The sequence below is a fragment of the Schistocerca gregaria genome, chromosome 11, assembly GCF_023897955.1.
Source record: "Schistocerca gregaria isolate iqSchGreg1 chromosome 11, iqSchGreg1.2, whole genome shotgun sequence".
In the NCBI taxonomy this organism is placed as follows: domain Eukaryota; kingdom Metazoa; phylum Arthropoda; class Insecta; order Orthoptera; family Acrididae; genus Schistocerca; species Schistocerca gregaria.
In genome coordinates this window covers 10,456,953-10,475,676 of record NC_064930.1, presented here as the reverse complement: position 1 = coordinate 10,475,676, position 18,724 = coordinate 10,456,953, and the positions used below count along the sequence as shown (strand labels likewise).

Sequence of the window (18,724 nt, the reverse complement as noted above, 5' to 3'; positions counted from 1 at the left end):
AAATTGGTATATTACATCTGCAGCAGAAAAATATTCAGTTCCGCCCAGCGCAATGCTCGAACCCACGACCCTGTGAATAAGAGTCTCATGCTCCACCGACTGAGATAGCCGTGCTGCCTCGTTGGATACCTGCTGGGTAGCAGATCACACTTTACTCGTTTGGGTTGGGTGGTCCCATACAGAATCTCTCCATGCTGCCTAATGTTTTCCTAACGTCACACTCGTCACGAACTTCACTTTTATTTCATAATCATTTCTGAGAGGTAAAGGAATTGCATGACAATCTGCAGAGCTAGCGGCGTCAAAATTAACACACATACTTGATGTGACTCAGAAGCCGAACGAGTTACTTTCCGACGTTGTTTTAGATGTGCAAGTGCCAGTCAAAACTCGCGGTGAGGGCACTCTGCCGACCATTTCGCTAGTTAACACTGGTCTTGTTGTGTGTGTTTCAGGCTCAAGACCATCTCCATGCACAGAATGGTCAACAGCAACATTCAGACGGTTTCGTACTGCTCAATTGCTACATTAAAACGGTATGTTTCTTTTTCAGAACTGGAAAAACACAACCGTGACAGGATTCGAACCTGCAATCTTCGGATCCGAAGTCCGACGCCTTATCCATTAGGCCACACGGTCACCGACGACCAAGTACAACTTATATACGACTCATCTCGAAACTTTCACGCCTCTGAGGAATTGTGTTTTCGTTCCACACAGCCGCTGCCCCTTACTCTTTCCCACCCATTCGTTACATTCAACCTCTTACGAGAGAGACCAAACATAGACAGGAAAACAAGACCACACACTTTGCGCATTCGGAATCGATGGCAGGGTGTCGTTCGCCGCATTTGCTACGATGGCCATTTGCTACTTCTGCAGAAGCGGCGACGACGGCGATGACGACTACGACGACGACCGCGAGAGGCTCTGAGATTTGTGAGAAATACATCTATAAAATGTAATTCAGACTGCATCGACCCACCTTATGCCGTACTGCTTTGGCAAATGCTTTATCTGCGCCATTCGCCTTAATCACATCTGAGAGTAATTCTTAATAATACGCCTGTCGCTAATTGTTCCTCATCACAGATACTGTTTGTTATACGGCCACGATGCACAACTGATTTCCAAGATTCGTCTTCCTCCTGTGAGGATGGAACTCACGACCCCTGGTTTACCACACCAATGCTCTACCACTGAGCTAAACAGGCGCCGCCTAGCGGCACTTTTGCGTACTTCGTCCGTACGGTCGTCTGAATCATCAGACTTCAGCTGACAACACTTCATATTTTCGACTAATATTTGCAGCTATGGCGACCCATTACTGCTTGGCTACACATCTGACACGTAGCCGATGTTCTCTCCAAACAAAACCACCTGCACTTCAGAACATGACTTTCACACATGTCTACAAAATCACCTAAACCTTCAAATACAGTTTTCTTGCGACTGATGGAGACGTAGGCAAATTTTAAAGTTGCTATTTCCATTACATCACGTTAATCAGAAAATCGGTAATTTACATCTGCAGCGAAAAAAATTCCGTTCCGCCAAGCGTAGGGCTCGAACCCACGACCCTGTGAATAAGAGTAACATGCTCTACCGACTGAGCTAGCCGTGCTGCCTCGTTGGATACCTGCTGGGTAGCAGATCACACTGTACTCGTATGGGTTGGGTGGTCCCATACAGAATCTCTCCATGCTGCCTAATGTTTTCCTAACGTCACACTCGTCACGTACTTCACTTTTATTTCATAATCATTTCTGAGAGGTGAAGGAATTGCATGAAAATCTGCAGAGCTAGCGGCGTCAAAATTAACACACATACTTGATGTGACTCAAAAGCCGAACGAGGTACTTTCCGACGTTGTTTTAGATGTGCAAGTGCCAGTCAAAACTCGCGGTGAGGGCACTCTGCCGACCATTTCGCTAGTTAACACCGGTCTTGTTGTGTGTGTTTCAGGCTGAAGACCATCTCCAAGCACAGAATGGTCAACAGCAACATTCAGACGGTTTCGTACAGCTCAATTGCTACATTAAAACGGTATGTTTCTTTTTCAGAACTGGAAAAACACGACCGTGACAGGATTCGAACCTGCAATCTTCGGATCCGAAGTCCGACGCCTTATCCATTAGGCCACACGGTCACTGACGACCAAGTACAACTTATATACGACTCATCTCGAAACGTTCACGCCCCTGAGGAATTGTGTTTTCGTTCCACACAGCCGCTGCCCCTTACTCTTTCCCACCCATTCGTTACATTCAACCTCTTACGAGAGCGACCAAACATAGACAGGAAAACAAGACCACACACTTTGCGCATTCGGAATCGATGGCAGGGTATCGTTCGCCGCATTTGCTACGATGGCCATTTGCTACTTCTGCAGAAGCGGCGGCGGCGACGCCAACGACGACCGCGAGAGGCTCTGAGATTTGTGAGAAATACATCTATAAAATGTAATTCAGACTGCCTTGTCCCACCTTACGCCGTACTGCTTTGGCAAATGCTTTATCTGCGCCATTCGCCTTAATCACATCTGAGAGTAATTCTTAATAATACGCCTGTCGCTAATTGTTCCTCATCACAGATACTGTTTGCTATACGGCCACGATGCACAACTGATTTCCAAGATTCGTCTTCCTCCTGTGAGGATGGAACTCACGACCCCTGGTTTACCAGACCAATGCTCTACCACTGAGCTAAACAGGCGCCGCCTAGCGGCACTTTTGCGTACTTCGTCTGTACAGTCGTCTGAATCATCAGACTTCAGCTGACAACACTTCATATTTTCGACTAATATTTGCAGCTATGGCGACCCATTACTGCTTGGCTACACATCTGACACGTAGCCGATGTTCTCTCCAAACAAAACCACCTGCACTTCAGAACATGACTTTCACACATGTCTACAAAATCACCTTCACCTTCAAATACAGTTTTCTTGCGACTGATGGAGACGTAGGCAAATTGTAAAGTTGCTATTTCCATTACATCACGTTAATCAGGAAATCGGTATATTACATCTGCAGCAGAAAAATATTCAGTTCCGCCCAGCGCAGGGCTCGAACACACGACCCTGTGAATAAGAGTCTCATGCTCCACCGACTGAGATAGCCGTGCTGCCTCGTTGGATACCTGCTGGGTAGCAGATCACACTGTACTAGTTTGGGTTGGGTGGTCCCATACAGAATATCTCCATGCTCCCTAATGTTTTCCTAACGTCACACTCGTCACGAACTTCACTTTTATTTCATAATCATTTCTGAGAGGTAAAGGAATTGCATGACAATCTGCAGAGCTGGCGGCGTTAAAATTAACACACATATTTGATGTGACTCAAAAGCCGAACGAGTTACTTCCCGACGTTGTTTTAGATGTGCAAGTGCCAGTCAAAACTCGCGGTGATGGCACTCTGCCGACCATTTCGCTAGTTAACACCGGTCTTGATGTGTGTTTTTCAGGCTCAAGACCATCTCCATGCACAGAATGGTCAACAGCAACATTCAGACGGTTTCGTACTGCTCAATTGCTACATTAAAACGGTATGTTTCTTTTTCAGAACTGGAAAAACACGACCGTGACAGGATTCGAATCTGCAATCTTTGGATCAGAAGTCCGACGCCTTATCCATTAGGCCACACGGTCACTGACGACCAAGTACAACTTATATTCGACTCATCTCGAAACGTTCACGCCCCTGAGGAATTGTGTTTTCGTTCCACACAGCCGCTGTCCCTTACTCTTTCCCACCCATTCGTTACATTCAACCTCTTACGAGACCGACCAAACATAGACAGGAAAACAAGACCACACACTTTGCGCATTCGGAATCGATGGCAGGGGGTCCCTCGCCGCATTTGCTACGATGGCCATTTGCTACTTCGGCAGAAGCGGCGGCGGCGACCCCAACGACGACCGCGAGAGGCTCTGAGATTTGTGAGAAATACATCTATAAAATGTAATTCAGACTGCCTCGTCCCACCTTATGCAGTACTGCTTTGGCAAATGCTCAACTACCTCATCTCCATTGGGCATAAGCGGTTTCATCTTCCACCACATCTCATCAAACTCTATCATAACAGTATACTAACATCCATAGTGGGTTACGGATCAGGAGTCTGGGCACACAGGCTCACGAGGGTGGTGCCCGCCATGACAGTGAGGAGAGTGCAGAGAAATATGATTCTGAGATCAGTGGGGGCATACAGAACTACACCGGGAGGAGCCCCGTTAGTTATTATGGGGCTTTGCCCCCTGGATATCAAAATTCGGGAGCAGGCCGCTTGGTACTGGACTAAAAAGGGGAATTTGGAAAAAACCGAGGAAATTCTGGCCAGCAGGACAGAAAATAAAGTAGAAATTAGGAAAAAAGGGGAGCTGCTATGGCAACTTTCGTGGGAAACCGAAGAAACAGGGCGTCGAACCTTTGAGCTCCTACCAGATGTTAGGGAAAGGATGGAAATGTCACATTTCGATCCATCCCGGGGACTCATCCACTTCCTCACTGGACATGGACCGTACTCGACATATCTATGTCGATTTGGTAAAAAGGCGACACCTGCGTGTGACTGTGGTGTTCCGGAGGGTACTCCTGACCATGTAGTCTACGAATGCCCCCTTCTCAATGATGTGGCCTCAGTACTGCGGGACCAACTACCACACAACGACACATATAGACTAATCAGACATCGCGACACTTTCGACATCATAAACAAACTGGCTAACGCGGTATCTCAGAAAGTCCTAAAAGACTACCTGAAAGACCTATAGTAGCACAAGAAAGAGATAAACCAGGACACAGATAGAGTTTGATACCCTACTCCCAAACCGCCTGGGCGCGGAAAGGCCGCCTTCCTCAGTCTGAATCCGCCGCGCCACAGGATTCTGGGGGGGTGGGGTGCAGCCTTACCAAACCAGACAACGCACCAGACTTGACATTAGGATAAGTTAGTTGTAGGACTTAGTATTTAGACATTTTTTTAGTAACCTGCAGCGATTACCATCTTGGCCTGCCCAGTGTCAGGGGCACGCTCATTGGGATTAGCTCAATGAGCAAGGCTCTATAGTAGGTTTATATAAATTAGCTGACACAACTGTAACGCTGTAGGATTAGTAACTAGTCTTAAGATTAAATGTTTGTAGTAGACTAACACTAACGTTGCCCATTGCTTACTGTTCACTTATATACTAACTAGTTACTACATAGAACTTAGAATTAGCTGCTAATTATCCTTGTATAACTAACTTGGCCCACTAATCAAATAAGGCAGTGGGCTAGATGTAAAATTAACATTGTTTATGGAAATAAAGTTTAAAAAAAAAAAAAAAAGAAAATGCTTTATCTGCGCCATTCGCCTTAATCACATCTGATAGTAATTCTTAATAATACGCCTGTCGCTAATTGTTCCTCATCACAGATACTGTTTGCTATACAGCCACGATGCGCAACTGATTTCCAAGATTCGTCTTCCTCCTGTGAGGATGGAACTCACGAACCCTGGTTTACTAGACCAATGCTCTACCACTGAGCTAAATAGGTGCCGCCTAGCGGCACTTTTGCGTACTTCGTCCGTACGGTCGTCTGAATCATCAGACTTCAGCTGACAACACTTCATATTTTCGACTAATATTTGCAGCTATGGCGACCCATTACTGCTTGGCTACACATCTGACACGTAGCCGATGTTCTCTCCAAACAAAACCACCTGAACTTCAGTACATGACTTTCACACATGTCTACAAAATCACCTTCACCTTCAAATACAGTTTTCTTGCGACTGATGGAGACGTAGGCAAATTTTAAAGATGCTGTTTCCATTACATCACGTTAAACAGAAAATCGGTAATTTAAATCAGCAGCGGAAAAAAATTCCGTTCCGCCCAGCGTAGGGCTCGAAGCCACGACCCTGTGAATAAGAGTCTCATGCTCTACCGACTGAGCTAGCCGTGCTGCCTCGTTTGATATCTGCTGGGTAGCAGATCACACAGTACTCGTTTGGGTTGGGTGGTCCCATACAGAATCTCTCCATGCTTCCTAATGTATTCCTAACGTCACACTCGTCACGTACTTCACTTTTAAATCATAATCATTTCTGAGAGGTAAAGGAATTGCATGACAATCTGCAGAGCTAGCGGCGTGAAAATTAACACATATACTTTACGTGAATCAAAAGCTGAACGAGTTACTTTCCGACGTGGTTTTAGTTGTGCAAGTGCCAGTCAAATCTTGCGGTGAGGGCATTCTTCCGATCATTTCGCTAGTTAACACCGGTCTTTTTGTGTGTGTGTTTCAAACTCAAGACCATCTCCAAGCACATAATGGTCCACAGCAACATTCAGACGGTTTCGTACTGCTCAATTGCTACATTAAAACGGTATGTTCGTTTTTCAGAACTGGACAAACACGACCGCGACAGGATTCGAACCTGCAATCTTCGGATCCGAAGTCCGACGCCTTTTCCATTAGGCCACACGGTCACTGACGACCAAGTACAACTTATATACGACTCATCTCGAAACGCTCACGCCCCTGAGGAATGGTGTTTTTGTTCCACACAGCCGCTGCCCCTTACTCGTTCCCACCCATTCGTTACATTCAATCTCTTACGAGAATAAGAATAGACAGGAAATAAGACCACACACTTTGCGCATTCGGAATCGATCGTAAGGGTGTCCCTCGCCGCATTTGCTACGATGGCCATTTGCTACTTCTGCAGAACCGGCGGCGTCGACGACAACGACGACGACGACGACCGCGAGACACTCAGAGATTTGTGAGAAATACATCTATAAAATGTAATTCAGACTGCCTCGTCCCACCTTATGCCGTACCGCTTTGGCAAATGTTTTATCTGCGCCATTCGCCTTAATCACATCTGAGAGTTATTCTTAACAATAAGCCTGTCGCTTATTGTTCGTCATCACAGATACTGTTTGCTATACGGCCATGACGCGCAACTGATTTCCAAAATTCGTCTTCCTCCTGTGAGGATGGAACTCACAACCCCTGGTTTACAAGACCAGTGCTCTACCACTGAGCTAAACAGGCGCCGCCTAGCGGAACTTTTGCGTATTTCGTGCGTACGGTCGTCTGAATCATCCGACTTCAGCTGACAACACTTAATATTTTCGACTAATATTTGCAGCTATGGCGACCCATTACTGCTTGGCTACACATCTGACACGTAGCCGATGGTCTCTCCAAACAAAACCACCTGCACTTCAGAACATGAGTTTCACACATGTCTACCAAATCACCTTCACCTTCAAATACAGTTTTCTTGCGACTGATGGAGACGTAGGCAAATTTTAAAGTTGCTATTTCCATTACATCACGTTAATCAGAAAATCGGTAAGTTACATCTGCAGCGGAAAAAAATTCCGTTCCGCCCAGCGTAGGGCTCGAACCCACGACCATGTGAATAAGAGTCTCATGCTCTACCGACTGAGCTAGCCGTGGTGCCTCATTGGTAACTGCTGGGTAGCAGATCACACAGTACTCCTTTGGGTTGGTTGGTCCCATACAGAATCTCTCCATGCTGCCTAATGTTTTCCTAACGTCACACTCGTCACGTACTTCACTTTTATTTCATAATCATTTCTGAGAGGTAAAGGAATTGCATGACAATCTGCAGAGCTAACGGCGTCAAAATTAGCACACATACTTGACGTGACTCAAAAGCTGAACGAGTTACGTTCCGACGTTGTTTTAGATGTGCAAGTGCCAGTCAAACCTCGCGATGAGGGCACTCTGCCGACCATTTCGCTAGTTAACACCGGTCTTTTTGTGTGTGTGTTTCAAGCTCAAGTTCATCTCCAAGCATAAAGCAACATTCAGACGATTTCGTACCGCACAATTGCTACATTAAAACGGTATGTTTCTCTTTCAGAACTGGAAAAACACGACCGTGACAGGATTCGAACCTGCAATCTTCGGATCCGAAGTCCGACGCCTTATCCATTTTTTTTTATTATCAGATTGACTTTGTATATTTCACGAGAATTGAGACAACCATAGTCAAATCATCATTTAATATTAGCTGCAAAAAGAAAATCAACAAATTAGTTGAAACACAAATAAAACATTACCTCTGAAGGGGAAGACCAACCCGTTATTCCACCCGTATGAATTTTGTGTATATACACTCCTGGAAATTGAAATAAGAACACCGTGAATTCATTTTCCCAGGAAGGGGAAACGTTATTGACATATTCCTGGGGTCAGATACATCACATGATCACACTGACAGAACCACAGGCACATAGACACAGGCAACAGAGCATGCACAATGTCGGCACTAGTACAGTGTATATCCACCTTTCGCAGCAATGCAGCTGCTATTCCCCATCGAGAAGATCGTAGAGATGCTGGATGTAGTCCTGTGGAACGGCTTGCCATGCCATTTCCACCTGGCGCCTCAGTTGGACCAGCGTTCGTGCTGGACATGCACACCGCGTCAGACGACGCTTCATCCAGTCCCAAACATGCTCAATGGGGGACAGATCCGGAGATCTTGCTGGCCAGGGTAGTTGACGTACACCTCCTAGAGCACGATGGGTGGCTCGGGATACATGCGGACGTGCATTGTTCTGTTGGAACAGCAAGTTCCCTTGCCGGTCTAGGAATGGTAGAACGATGGGTTCGATGACGGTTTGGATGTACCGTGCACTATTCAGTGTCCCCTCGACGATCACCAGAGGTGTACGGCCAGTGTAGGAGATCGCTCCCCACACCATGATGCCGGGTGTTGGCCCTGTGTGCCTCGGTCGTATGCAGTCCTGATTGTGGCGCTCACCTGCACGGCGCCAAACACACATACGACCATCATTGGCACCAAGGCAGAAGCGACTCTCATCGCTGAAGACGACACGTCTCCATTCGTTCCTCCATTCACGCCTGTCGCGACACCACTGGAGGCGGGCTGCACGATGTTGGGGCGTGAGCGGAAGACGGCCTAACGGTGTGCGGGACCGTAGCCCAGCTTCATGGAGACGGTTGCGAATGGTCCTCGCCGATACCCCAGGAACAACATTGTCCCTAATTTGCTGGGAAGTGGCGGTTGGGTCCCCTACGGCACTGCGTAGGATCCTACGGTCTTGGCGTGCATCCGTGCGTCGCTGCGGTCCGGTCCCAGGTCGACGGGCACGTGCACCTTCCGCCGACCACTGGCGACAACATCGATGTACTGTGGAGACCTCACGCCCCACGTGTTGAGCAATTCGGCGGTACGTCCACCCGGCCTCCCGCATGCCCACTATACGCCCTCGCTCAAAGTCCGTCAACTGCACATACGGTTCACGTCCACGCTGTCGCGGCATGCTACCAGTGTTAAAGACTGCGATGGAGCTCCGTATGTTACGGCAAACTGGCTGACACTGACGGCGGCGGTGCACAAATGTTGCGCAGCTAGCGCCATTCGACGGCCAACACCGCGGTTCCTGGAGTGTCCGCTGTGCCGTGCGTGTGATCATTGCTTGTACAGCCCTCTCGCAGTGTCCGGAGCAAGTATGGTGGGTCTGACACACCGGTGTCAATGTGTTCTTTTTTTCATTTCCAGGAGTGTATATATATACATGCCAAAAAAAAATAAGAAAAAATACAACAAGGGAGGGGACTCAAGCTCAGGAAAGAAACAGGAATCACAGGGGAACTTAACCAACACCTTGACGGTTAAACACAAGAAAAAGCATATTCGCAAAAAGCGTTCGGTATTGTGGTAACCGCTGCCATTTCCAATGCGCAGTTGACAAATAATGATGAAAAACGCGGGGATCTGGGTCATTACCGCCTGCAATGACGTAATGGACATAGTAACCCAAGAGCCAGACAATCGTGTTCATTTTCGTCTGAGGAAAATAAGAGATGTCCGGATGTAAGAAGATGTCGTCTGGGAATGCGGTTTCAGGCCCTCTAGTAAGAAAAGCTAATTGACGGCGGACCCAGAGCCAATGATCCCGTCCGCAAGCAACTAGCCTGTGAAGTAAGGTGTCAGTTTGATGACATTCCTCACACTGATCAGTAGGACGAAGGCCAATACGAAAAAGACGATCACCAGTAGGTATCAGACGGTAAATGACCTTATACCACGTTGAAACAATCTCCATCGGCAAAATGGGAAGACTAAGATGAGACCAGACCGTTTTCCATGAAGTTTATGGGGAAGCAAGTTCAACAGAAGAAGGGGAACATGCTGTACCCCAACGGATTTGTAGCATGTTGGTAGTAATATGCGTCATAGAAAGTATATCAGCACCCAGAATACCAACAAGTACAAAGTATTCACGAATGTGCCGCAATTTAGGATTAATCCGTCCAACATCAACAGGAGGGGTGAGACTGGCCGGCCGCAGGCGGGAAAGTAAACGAGAGGTGACTGAATGCGGAGCACGCGTACAGGTTAAAACTTTGCGGCGGGCAAATAAGATGGACGTCTTCACTTTGATATCTGAAAGACCCAATCCTCCAAGCTTCCGAGGCCTGGCCACAACTTCATACCGGACACGGAAGACATGGCGGCGCCACAGAAATCGACTAGACAGCTGTTTCAGCCTGCGGGCCATCATCGCGCGAAGCGGGAAGACCTGCGCAACGTAGTATATTTTACTGAAGACATAGGTCTCTAAAACCCGTGCCTTGTGAAGGAGGCTAAGGGAACGGCGGTCATGTTCAAGGATCGCCCCGTGAACACGACTCGTAACCTCACGCCAATTTAGTGCCGCCATTTTGATCGGATTACGATCCACTATGATCCCCAAGGTCTTATGGCGATCGACAACCGTCGCCCAAGGAATGACGACATGATCAAAGCCTCTCAACGGCAGGAACGTGCATTTGCGATCATTAATGCGAGCACCACCAAGACCACAAAATGAATCCAAGGTATCCTTAAGCCGCGGTATGTCCTCGGCATGTCGTACTAAAACCATGACGTCATCGGCGTATGCACGGACTGCAAAAATTTCCCCCAATATATTCCAGCCACGTAATTGCATGGTGAGATGGCGAAGTAAGGGCTCTAAGGATAGAACAAAAAGTGACGTGGATAAGGGGCTTTCCTGGGGTAACCCCCGTCTGATCGATATCCGGGGGGGGGGGGGGGGGGTAGGGTGACCGTTCACAATCACCGAGACACTGATACCGGTAAAAAGATTAGTTAAGACTTGTCGAGCATCATTATTAAAGCCGACAGCGGTGAGCACTCTCGATAAAAGATCATGGCTGACGCGATCGAACGCTTTTTGGAAATCAAGAAAAAGCAAAGCCCCTGGGATATTAGCGGCAGCCGCCACCGAGATTACATCGCGACATTCGAGAACGGAAGTCAGTATCGTGCGTCCAGGCACACAGCTTTGGTGGGCGGCAATAATGGTATCGAGCAGCTTAGAGAGATGGATATTAATTGCTCGAGCGACAAGTTTATAATCAAAGTTAAGGAGAGCAATAGGACGGAGGGAATCAATTGCAGGTCGACCTGTGGATTTCGGGAGGAGGACCATTCTGCCTTCCTGAAAAGGAGCAGGAAGTGAGACTCCCCGCATCACTTCATTTACCATTGACGTTAAGGTGTCACCAATGAGCGGCCAAAATTGAACATACAACTCCTTAGGAATACCATCTAATCCAGGCGACTTGCGGGACTGCGCTCCTGCAACAACATCATATATGTCATCCTTCTGAAAGGGACGCAGAAAGGCGTCGTTTAATTGAGGAGTAACGACGCGAGGCAGCAAGGAGGTAAAGTCGTCAAGAGAGGTTTTCGCCGGGACATGAGTATCGTACAGATCAGTAAAATAGGTGTAAATGAAGTCAGAAATGTCACGGTGAGAGGTGAACACGCGGCCGTCAGTGGTTGTGAGGGAGGCAAGGCACCCACGTTTCCGGCGCGACCGTAAACGGACTAGATGGTAGAGTGACGTCAGTTCCTCTTGTAGAAGGGAACGTGGTTGAGACCTCGTCCGCAGGCCCTCCATTTGAATGCGTTTGAGCTGCAGCAATTTGGCTTTGATGCGCTGTATATCAGTAACCCGGAGGGGAGCATGCGTAGCACTATCGTACAGTTGACGTAAGACAGAATAGTAAAATTCTTGCGTTCGTCGATCTTCTGCCACCTTCGCTGCCCCAAAACGCATGAGAGCACTACGGATGTGTGGTTTTGCATACAGTGTCCACCATGCCACGATAGACGGGTACCGGTCCATAGTACGAGAACAACGAGTCCAAATGTCCTCCAGTACGATACCAAGGGAGGTATCTTGCAAATACGCGATATTGAGCATCCAAGGAGGACGAAACAATTTTACCGGTTGTCGCTCGTAATTAAACGTAACGGCTACAGCGCAATGATCAGTAAAACAGGCTGGTATCACATCAACAGCCAGAAGTTGCCCACACAAGGAATCGGAAAGGTAAAAGCGATCGAGGCGACTGCTAGACGTGGGAGTAAAGTAGGTATGTCGCACAAGTGTAGAATAGCGAGAAACCCACACGTCACGCAGGTGCAAGGAGCGCACAAGGTCATCGAGTTCTTTACTGAAATTAAAATTAGGAGACTGATCTACCGGCCGTAGAACACAATTGAAGTCCCCACCTAAAATTATCTTTGTCGGGGATTTTCGAAGCAGGTAAATGACTTCTTCTTTATAGAAACTCGAACGTGCCGTAGTACAACCCGAACCAGAAGGGGCATAAAGAAGGAGTAAACTGAGATCATAAAACGTGCACCCGATCCCCCTTCCACTATCGAGTACTTCGAAATTCATCAACGGAATGCCTTCTCTATAAAACAAGGCAGTGCCCGTAGAAAGTTCTGAAGCGACATTAAAAAACGTCGATAACCCAGGAATGGAAAACTGGTCGAATAGGACTTCCTGTAAAAAAACAACATCTGCCCCAGACTGACAGATAAACTGTCGCAAAGCGGCGAGCCGAAGCTCAGAACATATTCTGTTAATATTCAGAGTAAGAAATGTATATGCTTGCATGGAACTTCAACCCAGAAAGAAGAACAAAGATCGGTAGAGAGCCGTCAGCTGACGGAGCAACATACAAGTAATCATACCAGAAACAAGCGCTGAACCACAGAGAGAAAAACTACGAAACAGAACCCTCATCTTCCCACTGCTTTTTCTTCGGCCGTGACGCGGCTCTCTGTGGCTGTTTACGGATTCGACTGCGGCTCCGCGGTGCCGACGCTGCAGCGTTCGGTTGCGTGGGAGCATCATGTAGACATTCCGTGTCAGATTGCGGGAGAGAGGCCTCTACATCCCACTCGTCCGCAGACATGGGTTCACGGTGGGACAGTTGGTGAATAACAACGGGATCCACTGGCTCTGGAGAATCAATCAGTTGTTTGATGGGAGGAGGCTATGACCCAGAGGGGGCGACAGAAATTCCAGAAGGGGGATGCGAAACAGAGTCAATAGGAGAAGTGTCAGAGAGAACCGGAGAAGACACGTGGCAACCAGAAGCAGGTTCCGTCACGGGCGCCTCCGAAGAGGCTGCCGCGGCAGCAGGAACAACGTCAGATAAGGTGTCAGGGAGCTTCTGCAAAGGCGTGATAGCACCTGTGGCGTCCTCATCCACGATTTCCGACTGAGAAAGAGAGTCCTTTACCGGAGGCCCATCGGAAGGGCGAGCCAATAAGGAAGATTCATCAGCCGCATCATCCTGTGTTCGCCGACGCTTGTTGTGAGAAATCAGCGCGGGCACATCGGAATTAAGGGCTGCAGCATCCCTACTCAAGGACAACGGGGGAAAATCACGGTCGTTGTTGGGCAACGGATCACTGCGTCCCTCAGTAACAGTGAGCGATTCAGTCCGAGATCCTTGCGGGAGAAGATAAGCTAATGTAAATTTTTTACGCTGTTCGTATGTAGGTTTTAATACCACCACACGCCGCGGACAATTAGTACGGAAATGACCAGTTTCATTACAATAATAACATGTTCCTTCCTGGCCACTGTACGTGATATGGACCCTATAAACACATACCTGTAGGTGAGAAGGAATAGGTTTTTTGACCACCATTTCCACCGACCGAATACCACTATATACCTGTAAGCGGTGCTGAGCAGACCAGCGTTCCTTTCGAATATGGCGTACGTCCCCATAAGGAAGCAAAACGGACTTCAGAAAACAGTCGTCAACCTCGGGCGGAAGGTTAAATATCCGAACATTCGTATATATCACTTCTGCATTTGCCAAGAGAACCATACTAGTGGAACCATCACGGTGCGTAAAGGGTACCTGAGAACCATGACGAGAAAGTAGCCTATCAACCTGGAGCGGGTCAAGAAACTTAACAAAAAACACATATAATTCGCTGTCGAAATATGCGGTATGCACCTGATCAGTAGTGACCTTAACTGTACCGACTAACCAGTCATGTATCTCCAAAGAACCGGGCTGGACGTGACGCGTGGATTTGTCAAAGGTAAAACTGACTGTACCTGTACGCGGAACTTTCGTGGGAACCATGGTGGACATCACGGCGAGAGACGACGCCGCGACAGGAAGGGCCGCACGAACACCAAACACCAGCCGACAACCAGCGATGCGACGCGCACGGAGACCAACACGGCACTAAACTGACAGGAGGAAAACACGCTGCGCTACGGTAGAGGCGGAACTAAGAGCACAACCTAGTCGCCCGACGCGTGAAGCGAGAATGTGTTTATTTCTGGAGGCGCTGCGTATCGATCCCAGTACCTCTCGCACGCTAAGCGAGCGCTCTACCATCTGAGCTACCCCCCCCCCCCCCCCCCCTTCATTAGGCCACACGGTCACTGACGACGAAGTATAACTTATATACGACTCATCTCAAAACGCTCACACCCCCTGAGGAATTGTGTTTTCGTTCCACACAGCCGCTGCCCCTTACTCTTTCCCACCCATTCGTTACATACAACCTCTTACGAGGCCGAACAAACATAGACAGGAAAACAAGACCACACACTTTGCACATTCGGAATCGATGGCAGGATGACCCTCGCCGCATTTGCTACGATAGCCATTTGCTACTTCTGCAGAAGCGGCAGCGGCGACGACGACGACGAACGCGAGAGGCTCTGAGATTTGTGAGAAACACATCTATAAAATGTAATTCAGACTGCCTCGTCCCACATTATGCTATACCGCTTTGGCAAATGCTTTATCTGCGCCATTCGCCTTAATCACGAGTAAATCATAATAAAACGCCTGTCGCTAATTGTTCGTCATCACAGATAGTGTTTGCTATACGGCCATGACGCGCAACTGATTTCCAAAATTCGTATTTCTCCTGTGAGGATGGAACTCACGACCCCTGGTTTACTAGACCAGTGCTCTACCACTGAGCTAATGAGGCGCGGCCTAGCGGAACTTTTGCGTACTTCGTCCGTACAGTCCTCTGAATCATCAGACTTCAGCTGACAACACTCAATATTTTCGACTAATATTTGCAGCTATGGCGACCCATTCCTGCTTGGCTACACATCTGACACGTAGCCGATGTTCTCTCCAAACAAAACCACCTGTACTTCATAACATGACTTTCACACATGTCTGCCGGCCGCGGTGGTCTCGCGGTTCTAGGCGCGCATTCCTGAACCGTGCGACTGCTACGGTCGCAGGTTCGAATCCTGCCTTGGGCATGGATGTGTGTGATGTCCTTAGGTTAGTTAGGTTTAAGTAGTTCTAAGTTCTAGGGGACTAATGACCACAGCAGTTGAGTCCCATAGTGCTCAGAGCCATTTGAACCATTTTCACACATGTCTACAAAATCACCTTCACCTTCAAATACAGTTTTCTTGCGACTGATGGAGACGTAGGCAAATTTTAAAGTTGCTATTTCCATTACATAACGTTAATCAGAAAATCGGTAACTTACATCTGCAGCGGAAAAAGATTCTGTTCCGCCCAGCTTAGGGCTCGAACCCACAACCCTGTGATTAAGAGTCTCATGCTCTACCGACTGAGCTAGCCGTGCTGCCTCGTTGGATATCTGCTGGGTAGCAGATCACACAGTACTCGTTTGGGTTGGTTGGTCCCATACAGAATCTCTCCATGCTGCCTAATGTTTTCCTAACATCACACTCGTCACGCACTTCACTTTTATTTCATAATCATTTCTGAGAGGTAAAGGAATTGCATGACAATCTGCAGAGCTAGCGGCGTCAATATTAGCACACATACTTGTCGTGACTCAAAAGCCGAACGAGTAACTTTCCGACGTTGTTTTAGATGTGTAAGTGCCAGTCAAACCTCGCGGTGAGGGCACTCTGCCGACCATTTCGCTAGTTAACACCGGTCTTGTTGTGTGTGTTTCAAGCTCAAGATCATTTCCAAGCATAAAATGGTCAACAGCAACATTCAGACTGTTTCGTACTGCACAATTGCTACATTAAAACGGTACGTTTCTCTTTCAGAACTGGAAAAACATTACCAAGACAGGATTCGAACCCACAATCTTCGGATCCGAAGTCCGACGCCTTATCCATTAGGCCACACGGTCACTGACGACCAAGTACAACTTATATACGACTCATCTCGAAACGCTCACACCCCCTGAGGAATTATGTTTCCGTTCCACACAGCCACTGCCCCTTACTGTTTCCCACCCATTCGTTACATTCAACTTCTTACGAGACAGACCAAACATAGACAGGAAAACAAGACCACGTACTTTGCACATTCGGAATCGATGGCAGGGTGTCCCTCGCCGCATTTGCTACGATGGCCATTTGCTACTACTGCGGAAGCGGCGGCCGCGACGACGACGACGACGACGACGACGACGACGATCGCGAGAGGCTCAGAGATTTGTGAGAAATACATCTATAAAATGTAATACAGTCTGCCTCGTCCCACCTTATGCCGTACCGCTTTGGCAAATGCTTTATCTGCGCCATTCGCCTTAATCACATCTGAGAGTAATTTTTAATAAAACGCCTGTCGCTAATTGTCCGTCATCGCAGATACTGTTGCTACACTGCCACGACGCGAAACTGATTTCCAAAATTCGTCTTCCTCCTCTGAGGATGGAACTTACGACCCCTGGTTTACTACACCAGTGCTCTACCACTTTTTTTTTATTATTATGGGACTAGAACCCACAATCTCCGGTTTAGGAGACCGATGCCTTATCCATTTTTTTTTCTTACGACCCCTGGTTTATTAGACCAGTGCTCTACCACTTTTTTTCCCTTTTTTTCTCTTGTCTTTTTTGTTTTGTTGTTGATTTATTTCTTATTCTTTATATTTTTTTAGACCCGTGGTGTACAAGACAAATGCTCTGCCAGTTTGTTTCTTTTTTTACCATTTTTTTGTTTCGTTTTCGTGTGCCATTGTTTAAATGTTAGGGGTGGCAATCAGATTCAGGCCTGCGGAAACAAAGCGGGCAGGGGTCAAAACCCAAGGCCTGGCCACGATGATTCCACCGTCCTGTTTCCGAATGGCACCTGTACAACGGCGTCTTACTTTCCCCTACTGTCTCGGTTCTTGGTCTTACTTTTGTTTTTCTTGTTCGCCCTAAAGGTCCACGTAAACTTCAGTCCAGGTGTAGAGAATAATTTTACATAAAGGCGGCAAAACCAGCTACAGTATAAAAGAAATCGGCTCACACAGGCGACCTTAGCCAACACCCTCCCTTTCAAATGTCAGGCTAAGCATATTTGCAAAATCTTTACGGAGTCCTGGCAAGCGCAATCGGTTCCAGTAAGCAGTAAGGATGTACTGCCGAAACGTTAGGTGTTCATCCTCTTCATGACAACTATTGACAAAATGTACGAAGTGTCCAAGCAACCACATAACGGTATTGAGCTTCGTTCACAGATAAAAGGAAGAATCGGGCCGTACGATGATGTCAATGGTATAAGCGGTTTCGGCAGTCCTAGTGACAAAAGCCAGTTGTTTCCTGAGCCAAAGCCAATTAGCAAGGTGCCCACTGCAGGTGAATCGATGCTCAAGTGTGTCCAGGAGACCACACCGAGTGCAGTTGTCCGTGTCAGAAAGACCAATACGGTGCAGTCGTACGTTGGTGGGGACCAAACCATTAACTACCCTACACCATGTGGACGCCACAGCCATTGAGTGGATCGGCAGACTAACATTCTTCCAGACGTTCCTCCAGGACACTGATGGAGACGCCAGTTCCATTGGATTGGGACCAGCCAGCCCCTCACAACGGGCAATCAAGCTCTTGGTCGTTGGCACCGGTCGTCGTAAGAAGACGTCACCGAGGTAACTAACCGCAATATAAAATTCCCGGACGTGTTTCAACTTAAAATTGAGGCGACCAACGTCGACAGGTGGAGCAAGGCTCTTCGGACGCAGAACAGTAAAAAGTCTGGATGTAATTGAAGTCACTTCTTGCGTAACAATGAGACTCGTACGGCGGACGTACAAGGCAGATGCCTTGCGAGTAATGTCAGTGAGGCCCAAGCCTCCGGAGATACGCGGTTTCGTCATAATCTCGTAACGCAACTTGAATAGATGACCCTTCCATATAAACCTGCTAGACAATTGGCGCAACCTTTTCGCCACCATAATGGGAAGTGGGAACAGCTGAGCAACATAATAGGCTTTACATAACACGTATGTGTCTAAAATTCTGACTTTTTGCAAAATGGTAGCAGAGCGCTGCTCATGGACCATCAGAGCCCCCTGTATCTTCTCGGTGACAGATTTCCAATTAAGAGCCGCCATTTTTATAGGACACCGATCAATGCTAATCCCCAATGA

At 47.7% G+C, this 18,724-nt stretch overlaps 8 non-coding genes across 8 annotated transcripts; all 8 read right to left on the bottom strand.

Moving 5' to 3' along the window:
* Window positions 1–566: 566 nt before the first annotated feature.
* Trnar-ucg (transfer RNA arginine (anticodon UCG)) lies at window positions 567–639 on the bottom strand. Its single transcript has one exon. It is a non-coding gene; the product is annotated as a tRNA-Arg (tRNA).
* A 1,437-nt stretch (window positions 640–2,076) lies between these two features.
* On the bottom strand, window positions 2,077–2,149 carry Trnar-ucg (transfer RNA arginine (anticodon UCG)). The gene has a single exon. It is a non-coding gene; the product is annotated as a tRNA-Arg (tRNA).
* A 494-nt stretch (window positions 2,150–2,643) lies between these two features.
* On the bottom strand, window positions 2,644–2,715 carry Trnat-ggu (transfer RNA threonine (anticodon GGU)). Its single transcript has one exon. It is a non-coding gene; the product is annotated as a tRNA-Thr (tRNA).
* An 863-nt stretch (window positions 2,716–3,578) lies between these two features.
* Trnar-ucu (transfer RNA arginine (anticodon UCU)) lies at window positions 3,579–3,651 on the bottom strand. The gene has a single exon. It is a non-coding gene; the product is annotated as a tRNA-Arg (tRNA).
* A 2,232-nt stretch (window positions 3,652–5,883) lies between these two features.
* Window positions 5,884–5,956, bottom strand: Trnak-cuu (transfer RNA lysine (anticodon CUU)). Its single transcript has one exon. It is a non-coding gene; the product is annotated as a tRNA-Lys (tRNA).
* Window positions 5,957–6,410: 454 nt separating this feature from the next.
* Window positions 6,411–6,483, bottom strand: Trnar-ucg (transfer RNA arginine (anticodon UCG)). Its single transcript has one exon. It is a non-coding gene; the product is annotated as a tRNA-Arg (tRNA).
* Window positions 6,484–6,982: 499 nt separating this feature from the next.
* Window positions 6,983–7,054, bottom strand: Trnat-ugu (transfer RNA threonine (anticodon UGU)). The gene has a single exon. It is a non-coding gene; the product is annotated as a tRNA-Thr (tRNA).
* A 338-nt stretch (window positions 7,055–7,392) lies between these two features.
* Trnak-cuu (transfer RNA lysine (anticodon CUU)) lies at window positions 7,393–7,466 on the bottom strand. Its single transcript has one exon. It is a non-coding gene; the product is annotated as a tRNA-Lys (tRNA).
* Between the last annotated feature and the right edge of the window lie 11,258 nt (window positions 7,467–18,724).